At 45.2% G+C, this 15,651-nt stretch overlaps 1 protein-coding gene across 12 annotated transcripts in view; it reads left to right on the forward strand.

Annotated features, from left to right (window-relative positions):
- Positions 1-15,651, forward strand: part of BMAL1 (basic helix-loop-helix ARNT like 1) — a 116,055-nt gene that overhangs the window by 51,038 nt on the left and 49,366 nt on the right. Inside the window, exon 3 of one of the 12 annotated variants that reach the window (XM_049890457.1) lies at positions 15,345-15,388. The exons of the other annotated variants lie outside the window; for them this stretch is intronic. The gene's annotated coding sequence lies outside the window, so the exon portion shown is untranslated. The remainder of the gene's footprint in view (positions 1-15,344; positions 15,389-15,651) is intronic. 12 annotated transcript variants of the gene reach the window in all.

Below are 15,651 nucleotides of genomic sequence, written 5' to 3' on the forward strand. Positions count from 1 at the left end.
AAGAGATTGATTTAAGACACACTCTACACTAATACTGCCTCATTAACATGACAAAGAAAGCCCATTCCCAAATGGGATAACCACAGGTATGGGGGCTAAGATTTACAGCATGTATTTGGGGGGACACAATTCAGTCCGTAACAGGTGTGCTGCCCTGCACAAAACACGCACCCTCTCTGAGCCTTGATTTCCTCCCTGTATAGGAGAGAGAACAATTTCTACCGCATGACATGGCTATGGGGATTGGAGGAGATTTGTGTATATAAAGTGGTTCCAGGGATCTGGCATGTTCATTCAGTAAATATTTATTGAGCACCTGCTATGAACCTGCCATCATTCTAGTTGCTCTGGAAACAATCGAGAACAAGACAGAGGGTGTCTCTCTGTCCTCAGAGAGCTCACTCTCTAGTTGGAGAAGACACAAGTAAGCAAGACCATTTCAGAAATTAAGAAATTAGAACTTGAGGGTAGTGTGGGAGTTAGAGGGAGGGCTGCTTTACATGGGGCGGCCAGAGAGGCCTTTCTGAGGAAGTGTCAATGCTTGGTGACTCCTGGTCCTGTATTCTCCAGGACACTCCTGCTTTTAAAAGTTTTGTCCTTCTGTGAAGTCCCTGGGTGGTGCAAACAGTTAAGCACCTGACTGCTAGCTGAAAGGTTGGTGGCTCAAACCCACCCAAAGGCACCTCAGAAGACAGGCCTGGCAATCTGCCCCTGAAGGGTCACAGCCCTGAAAACCTTGTGCAGCAATTCCACTGTGCACACATGGGGTCACCAGGAGCTGGAATTGACTGGATGGCAACTAACAACAACAACATATATAGTTTCCGTGAGTTTGGAAAATCTGATCACATAGCATATACTTTGGCCTATAACCAATTCCCTTTTGGGTGGTTCTTGTTCACCAGTTGGCTCACCATGCATATTTTAAGCTCCTGGGACTAGGAACATGCCGTTTGTGGCCCACATGGGATAGCTCGGGATGAGGGTCCTCTCTGAGCACTCATTCAGCTGAGCTGACACTGAATGAAAAGCTCCGAGTGGGGAGGGGATGGTGATTAGTTTTTAAGCAGAGCCCATTTTGCTTCAGTGTTGCTTTGAGCTTTATGGTGTCTAAGGAGCTGGAAGTCATTTCTCTCTCGGTGAAAGTGTGGCACACTGCAATCTCCTGATTCTCCGCGTGAAGCTCTCTAAGGGCTTGTTGGGGGGTCACACGAATGGGGCAGGGGGGTGGCAGGAGCAGGCCCCCTCGGGCATGGGTGTTTGAACTGCAGTGCAGTAAGCCCGATGGCTGATGCAAACCCCATCACCCCTTTCAGCGCTGTGTATGGATTTTTAAAAGGCCTGGTACTTTGGGCAGCAGTGACCCAGACCTGATTTGTGAAAGCCAGCCTGCAGCCTGACTCACCTGTCATGTAGGTAGTGTTCGTGCTGACCTACTTCTGTCTGACCTTGATTTGCTCAGCACAATTAAAGACGCTGTTGTGAATGCTCTTCCATTCCCTGAGTTCAGTCCGACGTATGACAACCCGTGATCTTAAACACACACACGACCTAGGTAGATGGACACCTGGGCGGGAGGTTAGTTTTCCACTTACCTCCGAATTGTAATTCTATCACAAGGAAAGGGTTTCATTTCAAGAAAATGGAGCAATTATTTGAGACTAGATTCGATGCCAAAGCTGCAGGCCTTGATTCCTTGCTACAGGGCAGCTTAATCAGGAAGTGGCCTAGATGGCCGCCTTTCAAGTAGGTCCTTGCAGTAGCTTGGCAACAGGCACAGGGTCATAATTGGAAGAATTTGGTTCTGAGTGTCTGTGGGTGTTTACAGTGCATTATAGGGCAGGGCTTCTCTTATTTATAGACAGTTTTGAGCAACAAGCAGCAGAATGCTGAAAAGCCACTAAATCTAAATTTATTTTTAACAAATTCCATTTCCCCCCTCATCCCAGAAGAAGAACTGAGTTATTAAAAACCAGTAGAAAATACATCATCACAGAGCATGCCTTATGTAATTACGGGGTTGCCAGCATCGGCCTGCAGCCACATTTTAAGGGCTTTGTAAATCAGCCATTCATTCAGCCTGTGAACTTATATGATTCCCATTCTTCATTTAGATGTAGACCAAAATTATTGGCAACTGAGTGCTGATCAGAAAACAACTGTCTAAATTAGGAGATAAAACCCAGAGATGGAAGGTATAAATATAGAAGAGGGTACTTCTGTTCTCAAAGGGAGGAAAAAACTCTTCCTCATTGTCCATTATGCTTAGCAGCATGAACATAAACCCACAGCACTCAGTACTCACTTAGGGCTTCCACTCATTGCAATGGCGGATCTGTGCCACTCCCAGGATCAGTGTTGTGAGATCTTGTTGAGCCCAGCCCTGAGTGATCATTATCCAGGTTGTCATGAAAGGACATAAATCTGGTGCCTTTTTGCCTATGTCCTCATAGTGTGTTAGAGCTGGATGGGGCTTCAGAGACTATCTAGTTTGACTCTTATCTTGCTCTAGGTGGGGCACTGAGGCTCAAAGAGGGGACCGGCTTGCCCAGGTCCCATAGTGAGTCATGCAGAGGTAGGCTGGGCCATGGTCTCTGTGGTTTTCCCTGGCAGTGCCCTCCTGGGTGGAGCTCAGGAACCAGTAAATTAGACAGATCTGATTTCTGACCTTCAGGAGTCCACAGTCTCAGACAGACATGAAGATAGTCAAATAATCACCATAGGCATACTTAGATGAAGTTACATGTGTACAACAAACAGACTAGTTGAGTAGCGGGGATGGCAAGAGTAGAGTATTTGGGAATCTGTTTTTGGATAAGAAGGCAAAGGTGGAATCAGTTGCTGTCTCTGGTCCACGTGGCCAAGCTTTATAGATGCTGTAAAGGTTCCTAATGGAAAAAGGTGCAGTAAATTTGCTGAGTATTGGCGGGTAGGGAAAATGCGGTGCCGTGATGGATGCCGATGAAGATAAATTTTGCAACTTTGGAGGAGCCTTGGGAATGGGTCATTGAGGAGATTTCATAGGAGTATCAAAGGAGGTGATAGATGGGACACAGGCTGGGGACACATGATCCTGAGTTCATGGAATGTCTTGTCCTTTACTGCGATAGCACATGGCTAGCGTGTTTGCTGCCATTCTCAAGTTTCTGAACCCCAGTTCTCTGGTCATGGTGGTCTTTTTTTCTGACCCTCAGACTCCTTCTTTGCCCAGCACTCTGGGGAATCAATATCCATGGGATAGAGTTGGCACGTGAGGTGAAACCCATGTCTCTTTCTTGCCCTGGGCTCCATACTAAGCACAGTGCTTGGGCCAGAGTGGTCTCTCAGTGTTGATTCTCTCTCTGAAGCTGGGAGGGAACAGGAAGACGTAGCAAAACCTTTCAGAGGAAGGATGTCCTGTGAAAGCATCTGGCTGGAGAAGTCCACTCTCGGCAATAAAAAGCCTGGGGCCAGTGGCTTTAGAGGAGGTGGGTAGGCTGGGAGTTGGTGATCTGGACCTAAATTAAGGCTGTAGTAGTCAGCAGGGAGGACAAGTGGGAAAGGAGTGATTATGGGGGAGGAAGAAGCAGTGGGATTTAGCTACACGCAGACAACCAGAGAATGAAGGACAGTGACGAGCTGGGACATGAACCTACCTACTGCTGGTCTGGAGCCTTTGAACGACTGAGTGCATTTTTGTCTGAGAAAAGATGGTCTGTCTTCTTTGCAGTGAATTCCTAGCTACCCAGACAGTGTTTCTCAAACATTTCCAGATGGCAAAACAATTAACTTAGTGTGTAGAATATCCTCAGTGTCACCTCCATAATCTTTTTTCTTAATCTTTTGATACCTACAGCCACTGACTTGCTTTTAAATTCTCAGAGTTAAGAATATATGTATAAATTAACAGTAGCAAGTTATCAGGAAATACTTGAAAAATAGCTGATGACCTTTAGTCTGGGAATTTTGTATTTTTTTCCTGGGTTTGTTTGGAGTTTCAGTAGAGCCTGTTGTTGTATACCATTGTCGATTCCAATTCATAGCGACCCTAGTGATGTTTTTTTGTTGATGTTGGTAAAATAGTTCCTAGTTTTAAAAATATTTTTAGTTTTTATAGCTTATAAAGGTAATAATATTTTATGATAGAGGATGCTTCCTGGGTGATGCATCTTTGAACAAAATTCAAAGACCATGTACTCCTTTTTCTCCCTCTTGTTTCTCTTTCCTGGCCGTTTCACTGTTCTCCAGCACCTTTCCCTGTGTGCATCTCGGCCCAGGAGATAAAGTAAACCCAGTTATGGTGGTTGTGGACATAAAAGGTATCTGAGGGGAGGTTGGGAAATTGCTATGAACTGGAATGATCCCCAGTCTTACAGCTCATGGAATTGGCTCACCTCCTTTTTGTGTGCCCCCAGATAAGATGGCATTAGTAATTAACATGGTCTAACTAAATTCTCCAGAGTAAGAAAATGTTGATAGCTAGTTGCCACAGCCCTGCCACTTCCCACATCCTGTGCCAGGTCTGGAAACCCTGGTGGCGTAGTGGTTAAGTGCTACAGCTGCTAACCAAAAGGTCGGCAGTTCAAATCCACCAGGCGCTCCTTGGAAACCCTGTGGGGCGGTTCTTCTTTGTCCTATAGGGTTGCTATGAGTCGGAATCGACTCAATGGCAACAGCTTTGTTTTGGGTTTTGATGCCAGATCCAGTGGGTGTTCAAGAAACATGTTTGTTTTATTGAGAAATAGCTGGTCATTGCTGCCACCATCACCACCACTAAATGATGTTCTCAGAGCATTAAGTCAAAGTCCTGAAGATTGTATATGTTAAAACTGGTCCAGAGTCCATCCTCCTTCCTTCAGGCTGACCTACGCACCCTGGCTATCAACACTGGATTGCTCACTATAAGAGTGATAGAATGGTTGAAGTGGAATGTGTCATCAGGGGTCATATTCCCTGGCCACTCTCCTGTCCAGGAAAATCATATCTGCACTGTTCCTGACAGGCAGCCTTCTAACTTCACTTGGCCACCCACACAACCAGGCATCCTGCTCCCCTTTGTGGACATCTGCTTATTAGAAAACCCTTTAGGCTGACCTCAAATCTGCCTCTTGGCAATATTTTCTCTTTGACCTAGTTCTGCCCTTGGTAGCAACTCAGAACAAAGGTTCATGGGTGTGGCTGATTTCAGTTTAGAAGGTTCAAAGTAGCTCTCATGGACTCCTTCCCTTTCCTTTCTCCACCTCCTTTTATCTCCCTTGCCAGGGCTGATATTCCCCAGGGCCTTCAGCCCTTCTTTATATGGCTTGGCAGTCTATGTTAATATTAACAATAGCCAACTTTTATTAAGTGTTTACCATGTGTCATGCATTCTCCTAAGCTCTTTACATGAACCATTGTATTTACTACTCACAGCCTCCCCACGAGGCCGGTACTGTCTTTACGTCGTTTTACCAATGAGGAAACTAAGGAACGAGAGGTTAAATCACTTGCCCAGAGTCACACAAGTAAGTAGCAGAGTGAAGATATGAACTCAGGCAGTTTGCTTCCAGTCCCTGGGTGGTCCGAACAGTTAAGCACTCGACTACTAACCTAAAGGTTGGCGGTTTCAACCCACCCAGAGGCGCACTGGAAGTAAGGCCTGGAGACCTACTTGAAAGGTCACACACAGCCTTGAAAACCATATGGGGCAGTGCTGCTCTGCACGCATGGGTGGTCATGAATCAGAACTGACTTGATGGAAGCTAATAGCAACAACAGCCTGCCTCCGGGGCCCATGCCCTTGCCTGTGGTGCTATGATGTCTCAGAACCTTTTGTGCGTTGTGCTAAATACAAATCCGTGGTGCAGAAAATCATTAGACTGGATCCTGAGCTGAACCGTTTTCTATGAAACCTCTTCAGAGTGTTTTTTTTTTAAACAGAACGGACTGCTGGGCAGAGACCTTTACGCTGTCACCAACGACTAGGTTCTTCCTAGCTCTGCCAGGCCCCACAGGGCTCATGCAAAGTGGTGGATTTAGATCAAGGTGTCGAATATGGGCTATTAATATTTTCTTTTTCTGAAAATGAAGTCTGATGCAATAGGTTGCTTGTTTAAAGTGCTTAGTCATGGTTTTATGGCCAGAAAGTAGAGGGAGAGAAGGTGCCTGAGAATTATAAAACCGGGTCACCTCCTTCAAATACCCATTCAGTCTCACGGAATAACCCCAGAGGTTATGGGGTAGAAGATATGATGGCTACCTACCCTTAAAAGCTGGGGTAGTAGACCATTTTCCTGAAATGAGTATATCAGGAAGGGTTTTTGAAGGTAGATCAGAGTAGGGAGGAAGGGTACGGGTTGGGGCTGGCCTGACCAGGGCTGGAGTGTTGGCCTTGCCCTTCCTTCCCCAGCTGTGTCACTTGGTACAAGTCACTTTTGGCCTCCTTTCCCTCTTCTGTAAAATGGAAGTAGTAGTATCTTTTCACAGGGATGTTTTGAAAGTTAAATGAGCAGAGGCAGGTGTGTTATGAAGATGTAGTGATTTTTAGAGTGCCCCTCAGACCTGATATTTCAAAGTTTGATGAACAAGCCCTTGTTCACTCTGTGTGGCCCTTCGTATTTTGTGGCCACACGGGCCCCAGCCCTTCTGCTAGCTGCTGTCTTGGGGAGTGCAGAGTCAGACTGTAGAGGGATGGGCCTTCTGAGGCAGGGAATGGGCCAGAAGGCCCCACCTGCACTGTCTGCCCTGCCTGACTTCTGGCAGCTCAGGCCAGCCTCCTCAGCAGTCTAGGGAAAGATGGTTCACAGCTTCATCCCAGTGCCTTTGCTTTCTGTGCTCAGGGACTCCTGGACCCCACCAGCTGGAGTCCCAGTAGAGGGCTTCTATGGGCTGAGAAGCTGGGATTAAGCCAGCTTTCCCTTTGTAAGTTGCTTTTCAGGTAGCATGCATCCCAGTCAGTTTCCTATAGACTTAAGCAGCAGAGTGAGGCACCTGGTCCCAAGGTGTAGACCCAGAGCAGCTGAGGCAATAGAAAAAGCACCAGATAAAATCTGGTTCTATCATTACCAACCCTGCTTGGCACAAATCGTTTGCACTCTACTAACCAAAAGGTTGGCAGCTTGAATTCACCCAGGGGCACCATGGAAGAAGGTCCTGACGATCTGCTTCTTTGAAGATTATAACCAAGAAAACCCTGTGGAGCAGTTCTACTCTGTAACACATGGCCTTGCATGAGTTGGAATCAAAGTGACAGCAAGAGGCTTTATCATTGCCAAAAATGGGTCCTCGAGCATGGTTCTAACCTCCCTGAAATGTAGGGTCTTCATCTGAAAGATGAGAATGACAATAGTACTAACTTCTAAGGTTGGTAGGAGGATTAGATGAGATCCTGTAGGGAGATAATAAAAGGCAGTTTGGCACAATTAATAAATGTAATCATTAGAATAATTGTTTCCTTTTTCTTCTGTCTCTTTCCCCCTTTCCAGTCCTGCATGCCTTTGACTTTCAGTTGACTTTGCCTCTTTGCTCTTTGTAGAAAGCATAACTTTGGGCCATACTACTGGTTCTGAATGGGAACATACCGCCCCCTATGGGACATCTTAGAAATTGTGGGGATGACTTGATTGTCACAGTGATGTGGGAGGAGTGTCACTGGCTTTTATGGGGGGGTCCTGTAATGCTTGATGAACAAAGGATTGTCCACCATCCTGCACAACTTCCTAGTATTGACCAACATCCAGCCATTCGTGTAGGTGAAAGTCCTGTTTATAATTATCTGAACCTGGAAGCTGATTCCATTTTACACATCAACTCAGATGACATCTGCATGTTTTAAACATATACTGAATTTTCTAGGAGTACAACTACCAAGTATATAAAATTTACCCATTTACTGTCAATAGGTACAGGCGTCTGAGATGTCTTTGATTATGTCGTCTGTTGTAGCTGTGCCCAAGTATTTGCGTACTGATTACAGATTTTAACTTTGTTTCATTTCTTCTTTGTATTACAGTTAGAACATTATATTGTTTTTGAAATTATAAGTCATGGCATGTTATTTATGGATTTAATTTCCAGAGAGTGAAAGAAGTGTTAAAAATACTTGTATTGAATGTTTTAAACTATAAGAGGCTGTACGTATGTTTATAAATTAGCTGAAAAAACCTTAGGACAGACTTGAAATAAAAAGCTGTGGTTTCATTTTTCTTACAGACATCCTTTTCCATAAGGATATGTAGTAGAAGTCAGAATTTTTAACTGCATACATTATTTGTTCAGAGAAATAAGGTATCGCTTTTAGAACATAAATAATCTTAATGAATCTGACATACAGCTCTTACAATCATCCTTTTTTCATCTTTGCCACCTATTTTTCACCCCTCTCACAGGTATGTATATTCTTTTAAATGTCCGTGTATAAATTTTTACAGAAAGGAAAACCAGCCAGGCTCCCTCCTCTCTACCAAATTTGTCTTGGTTGTTTTGGGGCCTCTATCTGCACCACAGCCTGGGTTGGACATGCCCTGGGAGCTGTGGAAGGTGAAGGCAAGGAAGAAGTGGGGCTTCCTAGTGTGGTACCCCAAGCACTGACTCAGAGTCCAAAGTCGGGTGGGTGAAACTGGATCCCTCTGAGGCTTCCTACTCCTTACCTAGGTCTCCACCTGTCCATGAAACCCTGGGGTCTCCCTGGGAGGACCATGAGATCTGATGCCCATGAGGGAGCAGCTGTCTCTCTGGGGTGCACTGCCCAGCACTGAAGGTAGCGTGCAGCCATGCTGGGCTCCCCGTAGGTTTGCGTCTGACCATGGCACCTGTGGTAGTTTCCTGGGACTGTCATAACAAAGTATCAGAAACTGGTGACTTAAAAGAACAGAAATTTATTGTTTCACAAGTTCTGGAGGCTAGAAGCCTGAAATCAAGATGTCAGCAGGGCCATGCGGTCTTTGAAGGCTCAAGGGAAAGATCATTCCTTGCCTCTTTCAGCTGGAGGTGGGAATCCTTGGCATTCCTTGGCTTGTAGGTGCTTTACTACAATCTCTGTGTCCATCTTCACGTGGCTGTCTTTCCTGTGTGTCTCATTCTGTCTGTGTCTCCTCTCTTTTAGAAAGATAACCACTCGGATTGGATTAGGGCCCACCCAACTCCAGTATGACCTCATGTTAACTGACAACGTCTAGTTTCCAAGCAAGACCATATTCTTCATACCTTTCTGGGGGACACAATTCAATCCATAACAGCCCTAAAACACAAAGATATTGTAAATGGAAATAATGCTAATGTGCCCGTTGTTGGATTTGGTCTTGGTGGGTATTATGTGTGGTGTCAGTAAGTCCCTAATTCCTCAACACTTTTTTGTATTAAAAATTTATAAGACTTCAGTATAACTTGTGTTTTGAAGATTCCCCTGTCCTTGGAAATCTTCGATACGCATATCTTCTAGTCTCTTTTATGATGTTGTTATGGTTACACCAAATTTGAATACTTAATAGTAAGGTTTATAGTTTTGGTCATCCAAAAGTAATTCGTGCTCATTAGAGAAAGTTTGAAACCAACTGAAAAACTGAAAGATGAAAATCAATACACGTTGTCTCAGCCTTCAAAGACAAGTGTTGTTAACATTTTGGTTTACTTCTTTTCAATCCTTCTAAGGTTTATTAAGATTTTTAATATAAATAATTCATGTTCAGCACCTAAAAAGAATACTGAGCATAATGATAAAACAGAATTGACCCATCTCACCGTAGGAGACAGTAGTCTTAATATTCTGGTGAACTTTCTCCCATCTTTTTTTCTATAAATATGTAATGAGATTGGGATTATGTTACACTGTATATACAGTTTTGTATCTTTTCACTAAACTTTTTCCTCAAGAGTATTTCCCATGTTGTTTTAAATTTTTAAGTACAATTTGAATGGTTATATAATATTTCATCTTAAGTATATACCCATAATTTATGTAACCAACCCTCTTTGGTTGAACATTTAAATGTTTTTGATTATCCACTATTACAATGCTATCAGAAAATGCCCGTATATTCATTGATATATTTCTTAAACGAATACTGTATACCAGATGATGTGCTTAGACATAGAACATAATTAGACATAAAACTACTGGGTCAGAAGATATCAACATGTGTAACGACTTTGATGATGATGATGTGTTGTTGGGTGCCATCGAGGAAGTTCCCACTCATAGCAACCCCATGGGACAGAGTAGAATTGCCCTGTAGGGTTTTCTTGGCTGTACTCGTTATATAATGCCAAATCTCCTCCAAAACGTTTGCACCTGTTTATATTCCGATTTGCAGTGTGTTCACCTGCCTGTTTATCACACCTTCACTAATCTGGATATTATCTTTACAATATAATCTTTGCTAATATGAGTAGTGAAAGTGGTGTGTCATTGCCTTCTCTCTTTTGATCAGTATGAGGCTGAACATATTTTTATATATTTATTAGTTTTTGTGCTTCATTTGTTTGTGAATTGCCTATCATATTCTTTGCTAAGTTTCCACTAAGGTATTGCCTTTCTACTGATTGCTTTTTTTTTTTTGGTCTTTGCTTTTGAATTCAGAAAGGATAGTACTCCTTCACCTGTCACAATGCTTTGGAGTCAGGCAGACCAAGACTGAATCCCGGCTTTACCACTTGTGAGCTGAGGAATTTCAGGCAGTTTACCTAACCTCTCTGAACATTAGTGCATCTTCTCTTGAGAACCAAATGAAACAGCACTGCCTGACACAAAATCAAAGCTCAGTGTGTGGTTTCTGCTGCTACAGTTGCTGTGTTGTGATTTTTTGTTGTGATTCCTGCACTGAGTATTTTCCCAGAAACATTGTCTTGTGCTGCGCAACCCATGCTTGCCAGATCCGTAGACTTGGAGCTCTCACTTGCTGGCACAAAGCCTCAGAGAAATGAAACTGAAATAACCAATTTTTTATTATTATTACTATTCCTCCTGTAGGAAAGAGACAGAGGAAAGAAAACAAGTCGATCCCGTTTTAGTTAGAAGAGGAACTTGCAGGGTCGGGAAACAGTCAGACCAACATCTTAGATCTGGGGCACGAGCAGACCCTGAGACCTCAAGGAGAGCTTAAATTATCTCGCTCCAACTATGCTTGCCAGGGCAGGCAAGTGGACAAGTACATTTCAGAAAGGTTTTCAGCCATTAAGAGTTGAAACAGAAAGGATCGTCGGGTTGGCCTTTGGTTAGCCCACTCCCCCAGCACTCTGGTTAATCCATGTTCTCCTTACTGGTTTTGGTATCCTTGAACTCGAGGAGGGAGGGGAGAGGAGGGATGGGCATGAGCCTACCCTGCCCTCTTTCTCCTACTTGGGACAGTTTCTGCTTTTATCCGCTGAGTCACTAAAGCAAAAAAGTGTGCGTGTAGTCCTGGCTTTGGGCATATCTGGGTTCCAGTCCCTGTCCTAGCCCTTACCAGCTATGTGATCTTGAACAGGTTGCTTCACCTCCCTAAGCCTTAGTGTCATCTTCAACCCAGTGTTGACAGTAATACCTTCCCTGAAAGGTGGCTGTAAGGACTAAATGAGATACATAAAGGCCCAGCACTGTCCTGGGCACATGTTAGATGTTCAGTAAATGGGTGGCAGTGACTGTCACAGAAAGGCAGGGGACAGTCAGCATCTGCTCTGCTTCATCTCCTCTTAGCAGTGTGTATTGCATGGAACTGAAATGTCCCTCAGGCATCTCAAACCTGACATGTCCCAAACCGATGGCACCATCCCCTGGATGGAAGAATGACAAAAACGCACCCTTCCTCCAGCTGTCACACAGGGCATGCCACCTGGCAGGTGGAGCTCGATTTGGATTTTTGCCCCTGTCACACCTTTGTAGTTTACAGACAGATGGCACCCACCTCTACATAGTCAGAAAATTCTGTTGGCTCTTTCTTAAGGGTATATTCAGAATCTAGCAAGTTCTCAGCATCCCACCTTGGCCACTCATCTCACCACCACCACGGGTCACTCCATCCAGACTTCTTACACCTCACATCTGTCAGCATAGCCTGCCTGAAAACAGAGCTACAATTCAGCCACTCCTCACCGCCTTCACTCCCAACACCGAGTGAGGGCTGAGCCACACCGTCTCTCCCATGGATTATTACTGTCATCTCCTAACTAGTCTCCCCACTCTCCCCACCCCTCACTACCCCTCGCACACATATACACACACATTTGCACACACACCACACACATACGGGTACATATACACGCGTACACATACCCACACACACATATATGGGGCCTCTTCTCACTACAGCAGCCAGAGTGGTCCTATTAAAACATCACTCCCCATTTCACTCAGAGTCAAAGCCAGGGTCCTTGCAGTGCTCCTAGCTTTCTGCCTGCACTCCCCACCACCCTTATTCTTGCTGTCTCATTTCCCATGTATATCACTCCGTCCATTTGCTGGTTTTCTAACACACCAGCAGCTCCACCAAAGCCTGGTGCACTGGTTCTCTGCCTGGAATGCTCCTATTCTCTCCCTCTCCCTCCTCACATCTCGACTCTGGGGACCTTCCTGACTACCCTCATCCCACCCCTGGTTTGTCTCCTGAGCACGTACCACCAGTTAGCATTCTATATAATGTACTTGTTTATTTTGTTTGTTTGCCTCGCTCCACCAGCATGCGTTCCAGATGAGGACAGGATTTTTGCCTCCCACCCCCATGCCCAGCACTGCCCTGGCGAACAGTGCCTGGCACTTGATGCCCTCAGTAAATATTTGTTGAAAGATTAATGAATGATGGTGGGCCAGCATACTAACAGTGTCTTCATTATTACAAAATTGTCCTGAATTGAAATTTGGCTGCCACATGCAGTTCGCGGTGGAAATTTACGCAAATTACTGATTCTTTCGCTTCAGAAATTGCCCGGCATTTATGGGTGCTCAATAAATGCTATCGGACAGACAGCTTTAAGACTTTGGGACAGTGGTTCCCATCTTAGGCCTCCTTACTGGTCAGCCAAAAACCTATGCTGTGTGGGGCAGGAGGGGGATATCTGCCTCCCTGTCCTAAGAACCTCTTAGCCAGGGGTTGCTGCGCCACCCCAATGCCAGCGTGGCCCAGCTCGTGGCTGCTGGTATCCCCCTTTTCCTTCCATATCAGTGAGAAAATCATTGTTCTCAGCTTCTTCCATCTCATCTCCCTGGACAACTCCAAACTTCTTTTATTCATTACCTGGTGACTCAGCTTTCCTCATTATCCTAGCCAAGCTTTCCCCCAAACCTAGGTACAGAGGAGTGATTTCTTTGTACTTCACTTTTTTTATCTGTAAATTTGAAGGGGTTTGACACTTAAAACCCCATTCACCATTCAAATTCTTTTGAGTCCTCAAGTGTTCTTGCTGCAAAATGGTAACCTCTGGACTGTTTCCCAGCCCCTCCTCCCAGAGTTCCTCTCTCCACTGTTCCCCACTGTTCCCACAGTCACCTTCGTGGGCCCACTCTCAGTCCCCAGAGCTCTCTGCCTTGTATCTCTTAATCTTTAAGTTCCTTCAGTCTACTCACCTAGCACCACACTGTCCCACCTTTGCCATGCTTCTGCTCTGCCCACCTCCCAGCTCCTTCCTTGCCAAGATTTCACGACTAAGTTTGCTTTCTTGGACAGCAGTGCATACTTTCCCCATGTCCCTCAGCCCCTCCATTTTTCACCACCCTGAGGTCATCTGTTTCAGTAACCAAAGCTAACGCTGATAAATATTCTAAGTGCTTTGTGTCAGGGCTTCGAACTGATTGTTTCTGGTTCAGTCTTGGCTGATGAAGCGAAACCGGAATGCATCCAAATTTGTAAAATGTGGGTGGCTGGGATGATAACCAAAATGGGAAAAATTACGGGTCTGAGCCCTGCTAGAAACTTAATCTCTCTCCTAGAAAACAAGGGCAGTATGTGCGTTGCACAGTAACCGAATCTTTTGACCAGCAAAGTCAGGAACAGCAGTGCCCAGCTCAAGGATGGCGGCCAATCGCATTACTTTGAAGGTGTGTTGCTCTCCACATTCCTGGCAATAATCCAGTCTCCTGCATCAGGCTCCTGAAAGGGCTCACTACACCTTTTCTGAGACTCCCATTTCAGGGCTTTAACCAGTAATTTTTCCCATTCCAATTATCATTCCGGTACACCCACATTTTACAAATTCAGATCTATTCCGATTTTGCTGCATCGGCCATGACTGAACCAGTTTGAACCAGTCCGAAGCCCTGCTTTGAATATATTAAGCTCATTCAGTCTGCACAACAACCCTGCAAAGAGGAGCCCTACCCTTTTACAGCACCTACAGGGCAAGTAACTTGCCCAGGATACACAGCTGTGAAATGGCAGAGCTGGGATTTAAAGCCAGGCTGACTAGCTCCAGAGGCCTTGCAGCACTGACCACCACCCTGGCCTTCATGTAGCCAGAATCCCCTCACCCTTTTGTCCACATGACACACTCCTTTTCTGGCTCAGGACCCAGGGGAGAATCCCCAGCCTCTCCCTGTGCTGTGGAAGGTCACATACCTGGTCACCTGGCTCTGGGTAAGTGCTTGCTGCACGGCCTCACCTGGGAGGTTCTGCTGCTCTACATACACCCCTCCCCTGCTCCCACTCACTCTTCCCCGGCCTGTCCTCAGGCAGGGCTTTGAACCAGTTCATTCCAGTTTGAACCCCTGCTGAGAATTTGCATTTCCACCCCAGATATACTTAATTACAATTTACAGTTTAACAAGATCCCCAGGTGAATCTTATGTATAAGAAAAATTGAGAACCACTGTTCTACTAGTGGAAACCCTGTAGCGCCGTCATTAAGAGCTTTGGCTGCAGACGAGAAGGTCGACAGTTCGAATGTACCGTGTGCTCCTTGGAAACTCTATGGGGCAGTTCTACTCTGTCCTAATGTGTTGCCATGAGTCGGAATCCACTCATTGGCAGCAGGTTTGGTGCTGTACTAGTGGTTCTCAGAATTGGTCCCTAAGCAGCAGCGTTAGCATCACCTGGGAACTTGTTAAAAACGCAAATTCATTCCAGTTGGAACCCCTGTTCTCAGGTCCCAGCCCCCACTTTGTATTTGGTCTTGCCCTTTACTATGGCAAAAATGTGAGGGACATTCATATAAAATCCCTCAATATCACTTCTTGCCACTGCAAAGTATTCTTCCATTTTCTGTACTCTTCTCAACTTCCCCCACGTTCCAGAAGAAGGCATATCCCTTTTCTTCTCTAGGTCTCAGCTCTCCTTGGGTCCACTCCCAGCTGTCTGTCCCCAACAGCAGCCTGTAACTATTCTCTCTTCCACCAGAAACTTAAAGCACCTTTAAGGCTGTCCATCCTCTCAGGCTGGCAGATAACACCAAATAACAGCAGTGCATTCTTTTGTTTCCTTTAGAACAAGATGCAGATGTTTTCCAGAATTTTCTTCAACTTCAGGCAGTAAGTTTTTTGATGGAAAGTGTTCTTCCCTTGAGTCCTTAGGATTGGCTCCCTTTTATTCTGCAGTATTGAAAACAAAACAAAAACAACAATAAAAATAAAATGGGAGCCAGGCTAACATGTCTTCCCATTGCTGGTCCTTGAACATGACTTGTTGATCCTTCTTGGTATTGCCAGGAGTCGTCCCCTGGGCTCTGTCTGAGTGCTGGGCCTGTTGGGGCTGAGGGTCAGGAGAGGCTGCCTTCCTGAGCTGTGTCAGCAGG

The sequence above is a fragment of the Elephas maximus genome, chromosome 7, assembly GCF_024166365.1.
Source record: "Elephas maximus indicus isolate mEleMax1 chromosome 7, mEleMax1 primary haplotype, whole genome shotgun sequence".
Taxonomy (NCBI): domain Eukaryota; kingdom Metazoa; phylum Chordata; class Mammalia; order Proboscidea; family Elephantidae; genus Elephas; species Elephas maximus.